Below are 14,678 nucleotides of genomic sequence, written 5' to 3'. Positions count from 1 at the left end.
AAGTTGTGAGTTGCCTACAATCCGTGTGTTTGTTGTAGTCCAAGAAAAAAGATTTACGTTGGAGACGATAACTCGCGTCATCGTTTACTTTGTGCTATGTACCTTTTGCATATCGTTAACATTTACTAATACACACTTACACACCAAAGGAAATGTAAATCGTGAATCAGATAATTGTTGCTCTTTAAAATTAGGTCAATATATTCGGTAAACCTCATTTTACACAGTAAACTCTGCACCTTGATGAACGCGCGCCATTGTTCATACAATTTGTGCACTTAGAGGACTTTGCTGAAAAATTATTGTGGTGTTTAATAGATTCTGCAAAGCATATCTGAATTAACTGAGGCCGGGATTAAGCTAATCTGAAGTGTATGGAGTATTTGATGAACGTATTTGTTGAACATGATGAATTTGTGTTGAAAGCATTCAGTCAATATTAATGGCGTTTAGTGGGTTTTGCATCTGTGCTTCTCACTGGTTGTGCCAATGCTGTTATAGAGGTGGCCAGTCAGGCTGCTTAAACAAACAGATCAATGTTTTCATATCCAAAATGTTTACAATTTTCAAGGAAATGAAACTACCAATGGATTAGTTATATTTACTTCGCAATGACATGCTTGACCTTTAATAATTTTCGTTGCATTGGCATTTAATGTCTATGGGGGGGGGGGGATTCCCAGACAGGGATTAGATTAATCCAGGACTAGGCCTTAGTTATTTTAGGACATTTAAGAAGTTTTTACAAACAAACTTTATAAAAAAACGATATTGGTGTGCATCGTGAGACAAAACAATGGCACTGATATATGTTAAAATATGTCAGTACAAGGTGTTTTTAAATTAAAGAAGCTCAAACATGCATTTTAGTCTGGGACTAGGATAAGCCCTTTCCAGGAAACAGCCCCTATCATTTTAGTTATAACCAGTTATAATTAGAATTTCCTTCCTCAGGGTAAAATTATTTAAAAGATCCTACATGATGGCATAGAAGAACCATTTTTGACTGTATGGTTCCATAAAAAAACACTGTTATAAATTTCTGTAGAAATGACAGTATTACTGGCAGCTGTTTGCAAGTAACTTACAGTAGATTTAAATTTAGGTTATTTACTGGCAACAGTTTATTCAAAGTTAAATAAACATTAAACATTAACAAGCTTTATCTTTACAGAATAAAACTAAAATAACAGCCTTATGCAAAGCATTCTGGGAACCAAAATCTGAAGGAAAGAAACAGAAAAAGCTTGATGAGGATTTGTGGTTCCCAGAATGCTTTGCATGAGGCTGTTAAAGACTTGTTAATGTTTAATGTTTATTCATTGTTGCCAGCAAGTAACATACATTTAAATTTACAGTAAGTTACTGGCAAACAGCTGCATAACTACAGCAAATGTTTGACAGTAAACATCTGCAGTACTTTTCTGTTTCACAAAAGGTTGTTTATTAAACATATGCAAGTTATTTTTTAGACTATAAAAAAGCAATAAAGAAATTCTTCTTTTAAAAACCTAAATGGTTTTCTGGGGCCCAAAAATTTATTTTTTGCACCTTTTTTAAAATGCACGAATCTTTCAGCCTCAAGATCTTTTAAAATACATCAAAACCGAATATTGTAAAATGTGAGTCATTTCTGCAACGGTTGGCATTATGTTATTCTTTGACCCCAGATTAGAGGTGAGCTGAAAAACCTTGAGGAAAGCAGGAAAATAGGATTGAATGATTAACTGAAACAGAGAATTGAAAAGATAAAGAAAATAAGAGAGGAGAAGGGGAATGGGAGGGACTTCATAGTGTTGATGTTAACAATGGCAAAGTGAAGCTTTTCTCTGACTCATTCTCACACATGTGGTCCAGAGGTTCCGGACTGTACTCAGTGAGTTTCATTAAGAGACGTTGGTGTGTGAAGACCATATCTAAACCACCAAAAAGAAAGCAACTACAGACACTTACAGTAAATGTGGTAATCTTTACCAGACCACCCACAAAGACCTAGACTTCTCTATTGATAAAAGTTTCAAAGTTGGAGTGTTGCAATAACTGTTACACACACTAAGAAAAATAACAGATTAAGCTTTGTGTTTTGTCCTCAAGAAGACTTAAAGGAACATTTGAATGCCCGAATAGACACATCTCACGCAGTCGACTTTAAAAGACTATGAGACTGCATGCAGTGAGAGCTGAAGAAATGAGTCACTCTCGGGACCAGATGTGTCCTCTCACGATATTCATTTCCATCACCAGCGCTCACCCTGCCTTACTCTTTTTAACCCATCAAACATCTACTAGGCTACTATGGAATTTCAGCCCTACTGTGAGTTAATGATTTGTGAAACATGTCTATTACAGTAAGTGTGTGCATGTGTAAACTGGTCCAAACAAGGTGCGGTTTAAAGAGGATTTCACACTTCCGAGCTTTTGGGGGGGTTGGGTGCTGACTACTATATGGATATAATCTGCATATTATTTCATAAAGATACATAGTTTTTCTAAATAGAAAATATATATGGCTATGAGACAAAGGTTTGCACACAGATCACCTTAACCGCCACTGACATGCTATTCATTTAACCGACAGATGGTAATGGCAAACTGTACTCCTCTTTCATCCACATTTATTCAATTTAATCTGAAACAACTTTAAAATAAGAAAGCATTTAACCTTTTGTCCAAGGAACCAATAATAAGTGTAGTTTTCAAAGAAATAAGAGTTTATACAGCAATATAGTTACTCTTAAAAATCCTTGATTATTTTCCACCCCGCATAGGGTCAAAAAGAGACAAACCCAACAGGTTGGGTTGTTATTTTAACCTATGCTGAGTTGTTTAACCCAATATGATGATTTGTTTAACCCAAAATGCTGGGTTGTTTTAACCCATTGTTGTGTCAAATATAAAAATTGGCCTGGGTCGTCCTTTTTTGACCAAACGCTGGGTTTAACAGAACAGTATGTAATAAATGTATACACTCACCTAAAGGATTATTAGGAACACCTGTTCAATTTCTCATTAATGCAATTATCTAATCAACCAATCAGATGGCAGTTGCTTCAATGCATTTAGGGGTGTGGTCCTGGTCAAGACAATCTCCTGAACTCCAAACTGAATGTCAGAATGGGAAAGAAAGATGATTTAAGCAATTTTGAGCGTGGCATGGTTGTTGGTGCCAGACGGGCCGGTCTGAGTATTTCACAATCTGCCCAGTTACTGGGATTTTCACGCACAACCACATCTAGGGTTTACAAAGAATGGTGTGAAAAGGGAAAAACATCTAGTATGCGGCAGTACTGTGGGCGAAAATGCCTTGTTGATGCTAGAGGTCAGAGGAGAATCGGCTGACTGATTCAAGCTGATAGAAGAGCAACTTTGACTGAAATGACCACTCGTTACAACCAAGGTATGCAGCAAAGCATGTGTGAAGCCACAACATGCACAACTTTGAGGGGAATGGGCTACAACAGCAGAAGACCCCACCGGGTACCACTCATCTCCACTACAAATAAGAACAAGAGGCTACAATTTGCACAAGCTCACCAAAAAATGGACAGTTGAAGACTGGAAAAATGTTGCCTGGTCTGATGAGTCTCGATTTCTGCTGAGACATACAGATGGTAGAGTCAGAATTAGGTGTGAACAGAATGCGAACATGGATCCTTTATGCCTTGTTACCACTGTGCAGGCTGCTGGTGGTGGTGTAATGGTGTGGGGGATGTTATCTTGGCACACTTTAGGCCCCTTAGTACCAATTGGGCATTGTTTAAATGCCACGGCCTACCTGAGCATTGTTTCTGACCATGTCCATCCCTTTATGACCACCATGTACCAATCCTCTGACCACAAATCCTCTTGTGATTGCAGTACCGGTTTTGGCCACAATCCTACATACTGTTCCTTTAAATAACCCGGCATTTTTTAGGATGTTGATTTAGGACTCTTAAGGACTTTTAAAAATTCTGATGTATCATACATACAAAATATTTGAGATTTCATAACATACATAACTTGTAATAAAAATGTTGTATTCTATTGAAAAGGCAAGCATATCCACAAGGTGTCTCATGGTCTCCACTTTATTACCTTCGGTAAATATAAATTCTCTGTTTATGCATGTTTATGTTTCTTCATCTGTATCACAAATGTGTTTCTGTTAACCCGTCTTCCTTGTCCTTCTAGCTTATTAATTATCACCCATTCTTCTGTCCACTGACATATCCCTCATTTACTGTAACACACAGTCACGTGAGGTGGTTACTTTATCTTCAGTCTGTTGAAATTGGGTCTGGGGTCATGGCTGCCCACAGAATCCCCTCACTGCTGTCCGGAATCAGACTACATGTTTACCCAAGGGGTGAAGGGTTGGTAAAATATGCTTTGTATTTTATCACACAAAAGCAACATGCAGGAAACCATCTGGGACAAAAAACAGGCACTTCTCGTTTTCAGCAATGTGTCTCGGCAGTAGATAACAATAACTGAATCTGACTTTGACTGATCTGCACAAATAAAGAACAGATGCTCTGTCGATAAAAAAACAGCTACTTATTCCTCTAACATAGACGACAGTCAATGACTAACTTATACACACTTCCCCACCTATACTGTTGAAATATTACTAATACATTTCTCAGTAAAGTTAAATAAAAAAATAAGGACATTGGAGATAGATAGGGAGTTTATTGCTGAGGACTTCATTTGGACAACTTTATAGGCCATTTTCTCAATATTTAAAATTTTCAAATAGTTGGATCGTGGCCAAATATTGTCCTATCCTAGCAATCCGACATCAATGGAAAGCCAATATATACAACTTTCAGATGATGTATATGATTTGACCGTTAATACTGGTTTTGTGGTACCGAGTCAAATTTGCTTATTGTTGGTTCGTAGAATAAAAGGTGAATGCCTCCTCATTTAAAAATTGCTTTGGTTAAAAGTGTCTGCTAAATGAATAAATGTAAAGTGGGAAGCGGTATCTTTTCAAAAAGTACACTTTTGCATACAAAGAGTTTATAAGGTAATACCTTACTTGAAGGGGTGTTCATAAGACTGACATGACAGCTTCATAATCATGACATGACATGTGTCATGAACATAAAGAAGATTTTATGCACGTTTATGACAACCGTCATTAAGTGTCATTTGTTCAATTATGTCATTTTTAATGTAAAGATAACATTGTTTGAGATGTCTTTGTTATGACAACTTGACATCAACCAATACATTAAAACTTGTCATGACAATTACCAAGACAACATAACTGACCACTTTTACAAGTGATACAAATTGAATTTGTCATTAAAATGTCATTAAATGTTAATACTCTGTAAAATAGTTTTATAACAGCGTCATGAATATTTTTCTTGACCTCAACTACAGTGGTACAAATATAATTTGTCATTAAAATGTCATTAAGTGTTAATATTCTGTCAAATAGCTTTATAACAGCATCAGGAATAGTTTTCAGGCTACGCAGAGCTACGGCGTAGGACCTACGCACGACTATAAATTGCCCTTTAATATTCTGTCAAATAATTTTATAACAGCGTTATGAATATTTTTCTTGACCTCAACAGTGGTACAAATTTAATTTGTCATTAAAATGTCATTAAGTGTTAATATTCTGTCAAATAGTTTTATAACAGCGTCATGAATATTTTTCTTGACCTCAACTACAGTGGTACAAATATAATTTGTCATTAAAATATCATTAAGTGTTAATATTCTGTCAAATAGTTTTATAACAGCGTCATGAATATTTTTCTTGACCTCAACTACAGTGGTACAAATATAATGTGTCATTAAAATGTCATTAAGTGATAATACTCTGTCATATAGTTTTATAACAGCATAATGAATATTTTTCTTGACCTCAACTATAGTGGTACAAATATAATTTGTCATTAAAATGTCATTAAATGTTAATACTCTGTAAAATAGTTTTATAACAGCGTCATGAATATTTTTCTTGACCTCAACTACAGTGGTACAAATATAATTTGTCATTAAAATGTCATTAAGTGTTAATATTCTGTCAAATAGCTTTATAACAGCATCAGGAATAGTTTTCAGGCTACGCAGAGCTACGGCGTAGGACCTACGCACAACTATAAATTGCCCTTTAATATTCTGTCAAATAATTTTATAACAGCGTTATGAATATTTTTCTTGACCTCAACAGTGGTACAAATTTAATTTGTCATTAAAATGTCATTAGGTGTTAATATTCTGTCAAATAGTTTTATAACAGCGTCATGAATATTTTTCTTGACCTCAACTACAGTGGTACAAATATAATTTGTCATTAAAATATCATTAAGTGTTAATATTCTGTCAAATAGTTTTATAACAGCATCATGAATATTTTTCTTGACCTCAACTACAGTGGTACAAATATAATGTGTCATTAAAATGTCATTAAGTGTTAATACTCTGTCATATAGTTTTATAACAGCATAATGAATATTTTTCTTGACCTCAACTATAGTGGTACAAATATAATTTGTCATTAAAATGTCATTAAATGTTAATACTCTGTAAAATAGTTTTATAAAACTGTCATGAATATTTTTCTTGACCTCAGCTACGGTGGTACAAATATAATTTGTCATTAAAATGTCATTAAATGTTAATACTCTGTAAAATAGTTTTATAACAGCATAATAACAGCATGAATATTCTTGACCTCAACTACAGTGGTACAAATATAATTTGTTATTTAAATGACATTAAGTGTTAATACTCTGTCATATAGTTTTATAACAGTGTCATGAATATTTTTCTTGACCTCAACTACAGTGGTACAAATATAATTTGTTATTTAAATGACATTAAGTGTTAATACTCTGTCAAAAAGTTTCATCTAAAGGCATCTCAAATGTAATTAAAAATGACATAATTAAACAAATGACACTTAATGACTAGTAAAGTGTTACCATTAATATTTGTTCCTCAGAGGTACATAATGGTACCCAAGAGTCCATATAAGTACCTAAAATGCCCATATTGGTACCATATGTATACATATCTGTATCTAAATGGTACATAGTAAGTCCTTTTTATAGGGTACTGCCACAGTGACAGCTTGGGACCATTTTTTATGACAGTGTGGCATTAGACTCTTACTAGTTCTAAATTCTGCTGTGTTATTTTTAACCAAATGCTAGGTTATTGTTAACCCAACCATGAGTTGAAACGACTCAGAATTGCACTGGAACAACCTAGCATATGTTTATGTATTAACCCATGTTCTGTCCAATATTTACCAAGCATTTACCAAAAAAATAAAAACGGACTGGTTCCCTTGATTCCCTTGACTTATAGATCCTAGTTAATAATGAACTTAGTCTCCAGACGTTGTGTTGTTTAGTCTGGCCTGTATAATTAAGCAGCAGTTTAAATGTTTATGTTGTGTCTGATCTCAAATGTCATATGTCAAACAGCTGCATGCGTAAGTTAATACACAGAGACGTTACGAGATGTTCAAACAAGAAGAATATTTTTCCGTCAATGACAGAAGTGACGCATACATCCCATTAGTAAGACCTCCTTCCTCTGACCACAAAATGTGCTTCAAACAAGAAATGCTCCACATAGCCTGACACCCATCATTGATTCATCATCCCATAGAGGAACCTCTCTCAGACCTTCACACTTCTTCAATATCTCTCCTTATTCATGTTAATGGAAGTATGACTAAGAATTCTATTACTAACGTTTCCCAATTTTTTGTTTTAAGATGACCTAAGCAGCCAATAACTGTTCAACACAATCACCGCACAAAAGAGGAAACGCAACTTGTGTGGGCAAATGATGTGTCTGCTTTTATCAAATCTTTGTTTTTTGTTTAATACTACAGTAGATGGATGTTGTGTTGCATTATTATTGGAATGTATTTTTTAACAACGAGGGCATGCAGACACATTATTACTATACACAACGTTCAGCTGGACTGCAAACAGCAACAAGGTCACTTCAGTGCATGAAAGAGCTTATTTTTTTCCTCAAACGATGACTAAGGCTGGAATCTGGGCTTAGGATCATTGGTGAGCAAAGTGAAGATTTCCCACTTCCCTCTGGGCCGACCATGACGCATCCTTGATAGTCAGTGTTTATTCTGCTGGTTCTTGGACCTAAGTGATGTTCACAGTTTGAATTAGCGGCAATCAATACAAATAAAATCACCACAGCAACATTACTGCTTTCACATTGACCGAGGTGCATGGAGATCTCTGATGGTCGGGGAAAGCCTTCACTACTTCGGGCTCGCACCAAATAGTCGACCAAGAATCATGACTCATGACTTCCCTGCACTGCACAGTTTTGGCAAACCGTCCCATCATTTGTAATATCTCTGTGAATGATTGCGGCAGCTGGGGGACATTTGGCCAAAATTTTACTGTCTCTGACAACATGGACTATAAAAGTGAGTAAGATTTGGAAATAACAGCGATGAATTACTCAACAACTGTTCCATTTTTTGTTATTTATGTGATCAAAGAATAGGCAAATGTGTAGTATGGGAAGAGTATCAGGGACAATGTGACATTTCCAGTAAATGAGCTTGTGTACACAAACAACAGCTCCATCCCAAAGCTCTTCATATCCCTACACTAGTGATAAATCCTTGGTTCAACACTGTGGTTGTAAATAATTTTTGCATTAACAGGCAGAATAAAAATTGGATCCACAAATAATAAAAGTATCCCTTGTGTCCCTGCTCAGTGCTTTTACTGTAACTAGAGATCATTTAATAACATCTAGTTGCAGTGTTATAGTACTCAAGACCAAGTCTTGATTTATAGACTGGTTTTGAGGTATTCATTGAAGATCTTGGTCTTGCCTCGGTCACAACTGTATTTGTACTCAGTCTTGTCTTAGTCTTAGACTATGAGGACTTACAATTTTATTTCTAACCTACTGGTGCCATTGAATGATTCATTTGTTAAAATCATTAATGTGACTGAATATTAAACTTTTTGCTTCAAATGCAATCGAAATAAAGACACACTTTGGTCTTAGTCTTCTCTACATTCTCAGAAAATAAGGTATAAATGCTGTCGCTGGTCTGGTACCTTTTCAAAAATTACACATTTGTACTTAAAGCGAGCATTATTAATACCTCAAAGCTACATATCGATACCGTACACATCTTTACCTAAATGGTATTGGGACCTCAGGATCAGATGAAGCCAACAGGCGTATAAGTACTACAGTAGATGGATGTTGTGTTGAATTAATATTGAAAAGTTTTTTTTTTAACAAAGGGGGCATGCAGACACATTATTACTATACACAACGTTCAGCTGGACTGCAAACAGCAACAGGGTCACTTCAGTGCATGGAAGAGCTCATTTTTTTCCTCAGACGATGACTAAGGCTGGAATCTGGGCTTAGGATCATTGGTGAGCAAAGTGAAGGTACACATCTTTACCTAAATGGTATTTGGACCTCAGGATCAGATGAAGCCAACAGGCATATAGTAACCCTTACAAAATTAACCATGGCTTTACTACAGTTAAAAAAAACATGATTACTGTAGTAAAACCATGGTAACCACAAAATAATCATGGTTTTGACAACTATGGTTTTCAAAATTATAGTTAAACCATGGTTAGTGTAGTAAAACCATAGTTTTGCTAATAGTAATCAATACACCAAAAATCCATAATTTTTAATTTTCGTAAGGGAATAAGCAAACAGCTCAGCAGACATTTCCTCCTTCAATGGATACTCCAGCCAAATACCAAAATTACCCTGATTTGCTCACCTGCAAGCAATCCTAGATACATATGTCCATCATTTGGCATTATTTTAGTAAATTTCTATGCTCTTCCAAGCTTTATAAAAGTAAAAAACAGGGAACAACTTCTGACTTTAAACATCAAAGAAGTGCATTCATCCTTGGCTAATCCACATGGCTCCATGGGTTATTAATTGTCTTCTGCAGGCCATTTTGTAAGAAAAATATCCAGATTTCAAACTTTAAAGGAAAACACCACCATTTCCAATATTTTACTATGTTCTTACCTCAACTTAGAGAAATTAATACACACCTCTTTTTTGAAAGCGTGCACTTTTAATCTTTGTACAGCGCCACGTAAATGTGTTAGGATTTAGCCAAGCCCCATTCATTCCTTAGGATCCAAAGAAACATTTTATTTTGTCCCACCATACTTACTCGTGTAACTACTCATGTAACAGTCTTTAAATAGGGAAAACATGCAAGTGTTTGGTGGCTTCTAAATTCATCCCTGTTTGGATCCTAAGGAATGAATGGGGCTAGGCTAAATGCTAACACATTCACAACGTGCTGTACAAAGATTAAAAGTGCACACATTGAAAAAAGATAGGTATGTATTAATTCTTCTAAGCTGAGGTTAGAACATAGTAAAAATATTGAAAAACTGTGGTGTTTTCCTTTAAAAACTGTAATAACTAGCGTCCGGTAATGACGCCATCTTGGTTTTAGCGTAGTGAGCATTTGTTGCAATGAGTACGTTGCACAGTGACTCTGGTGAATCGTGTGAGTCCAAGATGGCGTTGTTATCGGAAGCTAGTATTATAACTTATAGGGATGGTTTCCCGGACATGGATTGGTTTAAGACAGGACTAGGCCTTAGTTTAATTAGAAAATATAACTAGTTTTAACAAACATGCCTTACTAAAAACACTACTTGTCTGCATTTTGAAGCAAAACTAAGGGCACTGATGTTTTTTAAGATATGTCAGTGCGAGGTGTTTTAAGTTTGAACTCTTAAATTTATTTTTGTCTAGGACTAGTCTAATCCCTGTCCGGGAAACCACCCCATCAAGTTTAAAATATGGATATTTTACTGACAATATTGCATTGATTACCCGCAAAGACCTTTATTACCGCTTTGAGCCTAGTGTATTACTTCTATGAAGGATGTATGCACTGTTTTGGCAAATGTACACATCAAAGGTACACATCTTTACCTAAATTGTACATATTTGGACCCTGTTAAGGGTACCATGCAGTGACAGCCTTTGTACCTTTATTCTGACAGTGTACAACACTAGCTAAAGTTACAAAACAGGCATGAGCCATAGTCATTAGTGTACATACACTTTGTTTCATGTACAGACTTTCAAGCCACACTATATTATTTGTATTTATATTTTAAAAATGCTGATATTTTTATTTAAAATTAAACTTAGTAATAGCAAAACATGAGGGATTATTGAATTTACATTTTTTAGGTAAAACTCCCAGATTTACCCTTGTGAAAAAAAAGTGTGCTTAAGTGTACTTTTATAAAGTGTACTTATTACATAAATAATACACTTTAAGTATATACACTTAAGTGTGAATTAAATGCAATCTTTTCGGCACACTGAATGCACATTAAGTGTAATTAATTTAACATATATCATATATTAAGTTGAAATAAAGTGTAATAAGTTGCCATTAAGAGTGATTTTTTGGAACAACTTAATTGGTACTTTATTACAACTTTATATCTACTTTCATAATTGCTTCTAGTGTTTTTAAAATATACTTAAAGTGCACTACACAATATAATGACATGAAATTAATGTGATTTAAAATGCAATTTAATGTCTGTTAACAATACTCTTAAGTGTGAATTAAATGCAATCTTTTCGGTGCACTGAATGCACATTAAGTGTAATTAATTTAACATATATCATATATTAAGTTGAAATAAAGTGTAATAAGTTGCCATTAAGAGTGATTTTTTGGAACAACTTAATTGGTACTTTATTACAACTTTATATCTACTTTCATAATTGCTTCTAGTGTTTTTACAATATACTTAAATTGCACTGTTCAATCTACTGTCAAGCAATTAATGTGAAATTAAAAATAAGTTAATGTATATTAACAGTACATTTAATTACTCATTAAATGTAATGTTTCAAATACAAGTTTGCCAAATAAATTCCAATATATAAAATTAAATGCAATCAGTTGAACTGTGATTTCAGTGCAGTGAAGTGATTTCATTGCAGGGGCGGAGTGGCAATCGGGAAAGTCGGGACTTTTCCCGGTGGGCCGGTAGTGTTTTAAGGCCGCGAAGGCGGGTCTGGTAATAGCCGTGCTTTCAGTCTTTAGTCGTGCACTCCGGCCACACTAAAACCTATTTATCATATATTTAATATGCTTCAGCGCTCAAAATGTATCTGGCCGCACCGCTCTCTCTATCAAGCCCGTCTCCCCTGGAGTTCTATCAGCCAATCAAAAAAATAAAGAAAGAGGCTACACAATAGCCAATCAGAAAATAGGACTGTTGTATCTGGGTAAGATTTAACGCAACAACCAATAAAAAGCATAGCCTCGCACATCCATCGAGGAATGGAGCTCCGAGCATCACTTTGAGCAGCACAGAGTAAGTCTGATCTCCTGTTTTAATGTTACAACAAATGCAGATCTTTGACACAAACAATGACAACTTGACTGCTGTTAGAGAATGTTTCCCAGATAATCAGCATCAGTTTTTCACGAGTGTATGTAACTTAGCCAACAGTTTACAGCCTGTTCACTGACAACACCTGCTCAGAACACGCAAGTTGCGTTACATTTTCGTTATCACACGATGACTGACATTTTGTCACATAAAACATCTCTCCAAACAGGCTTAATAATTTTATAAGCAACTGCTTTACAACCATAGTAAGCTTAATCTTACTTAAAACTAGGGAACTGTTGTTGACTTTAAGATCTTTTAAATAATAGTTATTACACTTGGTATTTCATGTTGTTGTACAGTCATTTTATTGTAATTTTAGATTTCAGCATTTGCTTATTTTTTTTACCATGGAGGGCTGGTGGTCTATGAAATTTCCCGGTAGATTTTTGGGTCCCACTCCGCCCCTGTTTCATTGCATCTTTCTACAGTATGTACTTTAACTACTTCTATTGTATGTGAAATATGGTTATGTACTTTTCAAAATACTGAAAAACAAATCTAGTTAATTAAATATGTATTCATTTCAGTTTAATGCATTGCAAACAAACAAAAACCACAATGCTTACACTGACAATAAAACAGTTTGGTAGTCAAATTATGAATCAGATTTTTTGTTTTGCAAAAGTACATTTAATAAATTAATTATGAGTTGTATATGTCCAAACAAAAAAAACTCATTTTAATATTGTTAAATTGGAATCAAACAAGCAACTATCAATATTGAATAATTACATTCCTTAGAAAAAAATAAACTCAAAGTTATTATTTTTTAACATTTTAACAGACAACTAAAAAAGAACTGCATGAACTTTAAATTAACAAGTCTTTGGTAGGTCACATCAGTCTAATGATCTTTTATTAAATGTGTTTAGAAATATTGCCATGAAAGTGTACTCTTTATGTAGCGGGTATTAACTCACTTACTTATGGACCAGGCATAATAATAAGATCAGAAGGGTGCACGGTACGAAGGAGGAGGTAGCAGTGATAGTGAGCAACAAGCAAAGACAGAAGGTAAGTTGATTAATAAATTATTTTACTTTGAGTATTGAGAACCCTTTCTTTTTCTTTCCTTAAATCACAAAAAATAGTAAACAACAATGAAAATACAATTAACTATATATACTATGGGTGCACCCTCTAAATTACTTCTCATTTACAGAAATCGCAGTCACAATCAATGTACAAAGATGGTACAAATTATATATGTAACACACTGAAATCAGTATTCAAGTTCAAAGTTCTTATCAATTGGAGTATTGATCAGTCTAAAATTATCAGAATTGTGCTTCTGAAATGTTTCAGTTCAATAAAGTAAACAAACAAAATAAGGAAACAGTTTCTGAAATGTATCCTCTTACTTGTCTGAAGAAAAATATTTAAAATAGAAAATTGTCCTTTCCTCTAGATTCGTGATCCAATCAGGTCGAAATGGGAGGCTCGCCATCAATTAGGAAAATCCAGCTCAAGGAATGTTCATACGAAAGGAAAAAACATTCAATATTGTGTATCAATAATGATTAACAATTGTACATAATACAGGAAACAAATAAAATACATACATAAGTGCCATCATCATAATAAATGACAATTTATAATAAATACCTGTCCATTCACGTGTTTCTCTCTCTTTTTGTCTTTCACAGGCACGTGCAACCAAAATGGCGTCAGCGAACAGCAGTGAACACAATGCACCATGTGGTTTTACATAATCACACTGCAATGAACAATCCAACCCATATAACATCACAATATAACGCCATTTTGTCTCGTATGGATTAAACAAATAAAATGATATGACATTTAAAGTGTTGACATTCGTTTTTATGGCTAATTATAACATTGGTAATTATAACTCACCAGGTCAAAATGAAAGCTCAAAAAGTGCTCAATCCACACAATCACGCTGTATCATTGAATATATGCAAGTTAAATTCTGATTTCTTCAGTTTATATGAACTTAGGAGTCATATTTAATCAAATTAAAAACTCTCGCGTTAGATCGTGTGTCTCTGTCGCTCTGCATCTCTCCTATGAACTGAGACCCGATCCGAAAGCAAAAAAGGGGCGGAGCTTACAATTAAACACTCTGATTGGTTTACTCATTTCAGATTTATAATTCAGATTGAACTATTCACATGTATTTCCTCATTTATAAAATAAATGTAGATGTATGAATAATCTCTATTATATTTAAGCACACTTTTAAAATAATAATATTTAATTATA

The 14,678-nt window shown here is 34.5% G+C and overlaps 1 long non-coding RNA gene across 1 annotated transcript; it reads right to left on the bottom strand.

Moving 5' to 3' along the window:
- Positions 1 to 13,036: 13,036 nt before the first annotated feature.
- LOC141282997 (uncharacterized) lies at positions 13,037 to 14,468 on the bottom strand. Its single transcript, XR_012337944.1, has 3 exons — positions 14,310 to 14,468; positions 14,055 to 14,166; positions 13,037 to 13,913 (listed from the first exon to the last, which is right to left on the bottom strand). It is a non-coding gene; the product is annotated as an uncharacterized lncRNA (long non-coding RNA).
- Positions 14,469 to 14,678: the final 210 nt, after the last annotated feature.

Source organism: Paramisgurnus dabryanus, chromosome 1, assembly GCF_030506205.2.
Source record: "Paramisgurnus dabryanus chromosome 1, PD_genome_1.1, whole genome shotgun sequence".
Classification (NCBI taxonomy): Eukaryota; Metazoa; Chordata; class Actinopteri; order Cypriniformes; family Cobitidae; genus Paramisgurnus; species Paramisgurnus dabryanus.
This window is presented reverse-complemented; position numbering and strand designations above follow the sequence as displayed.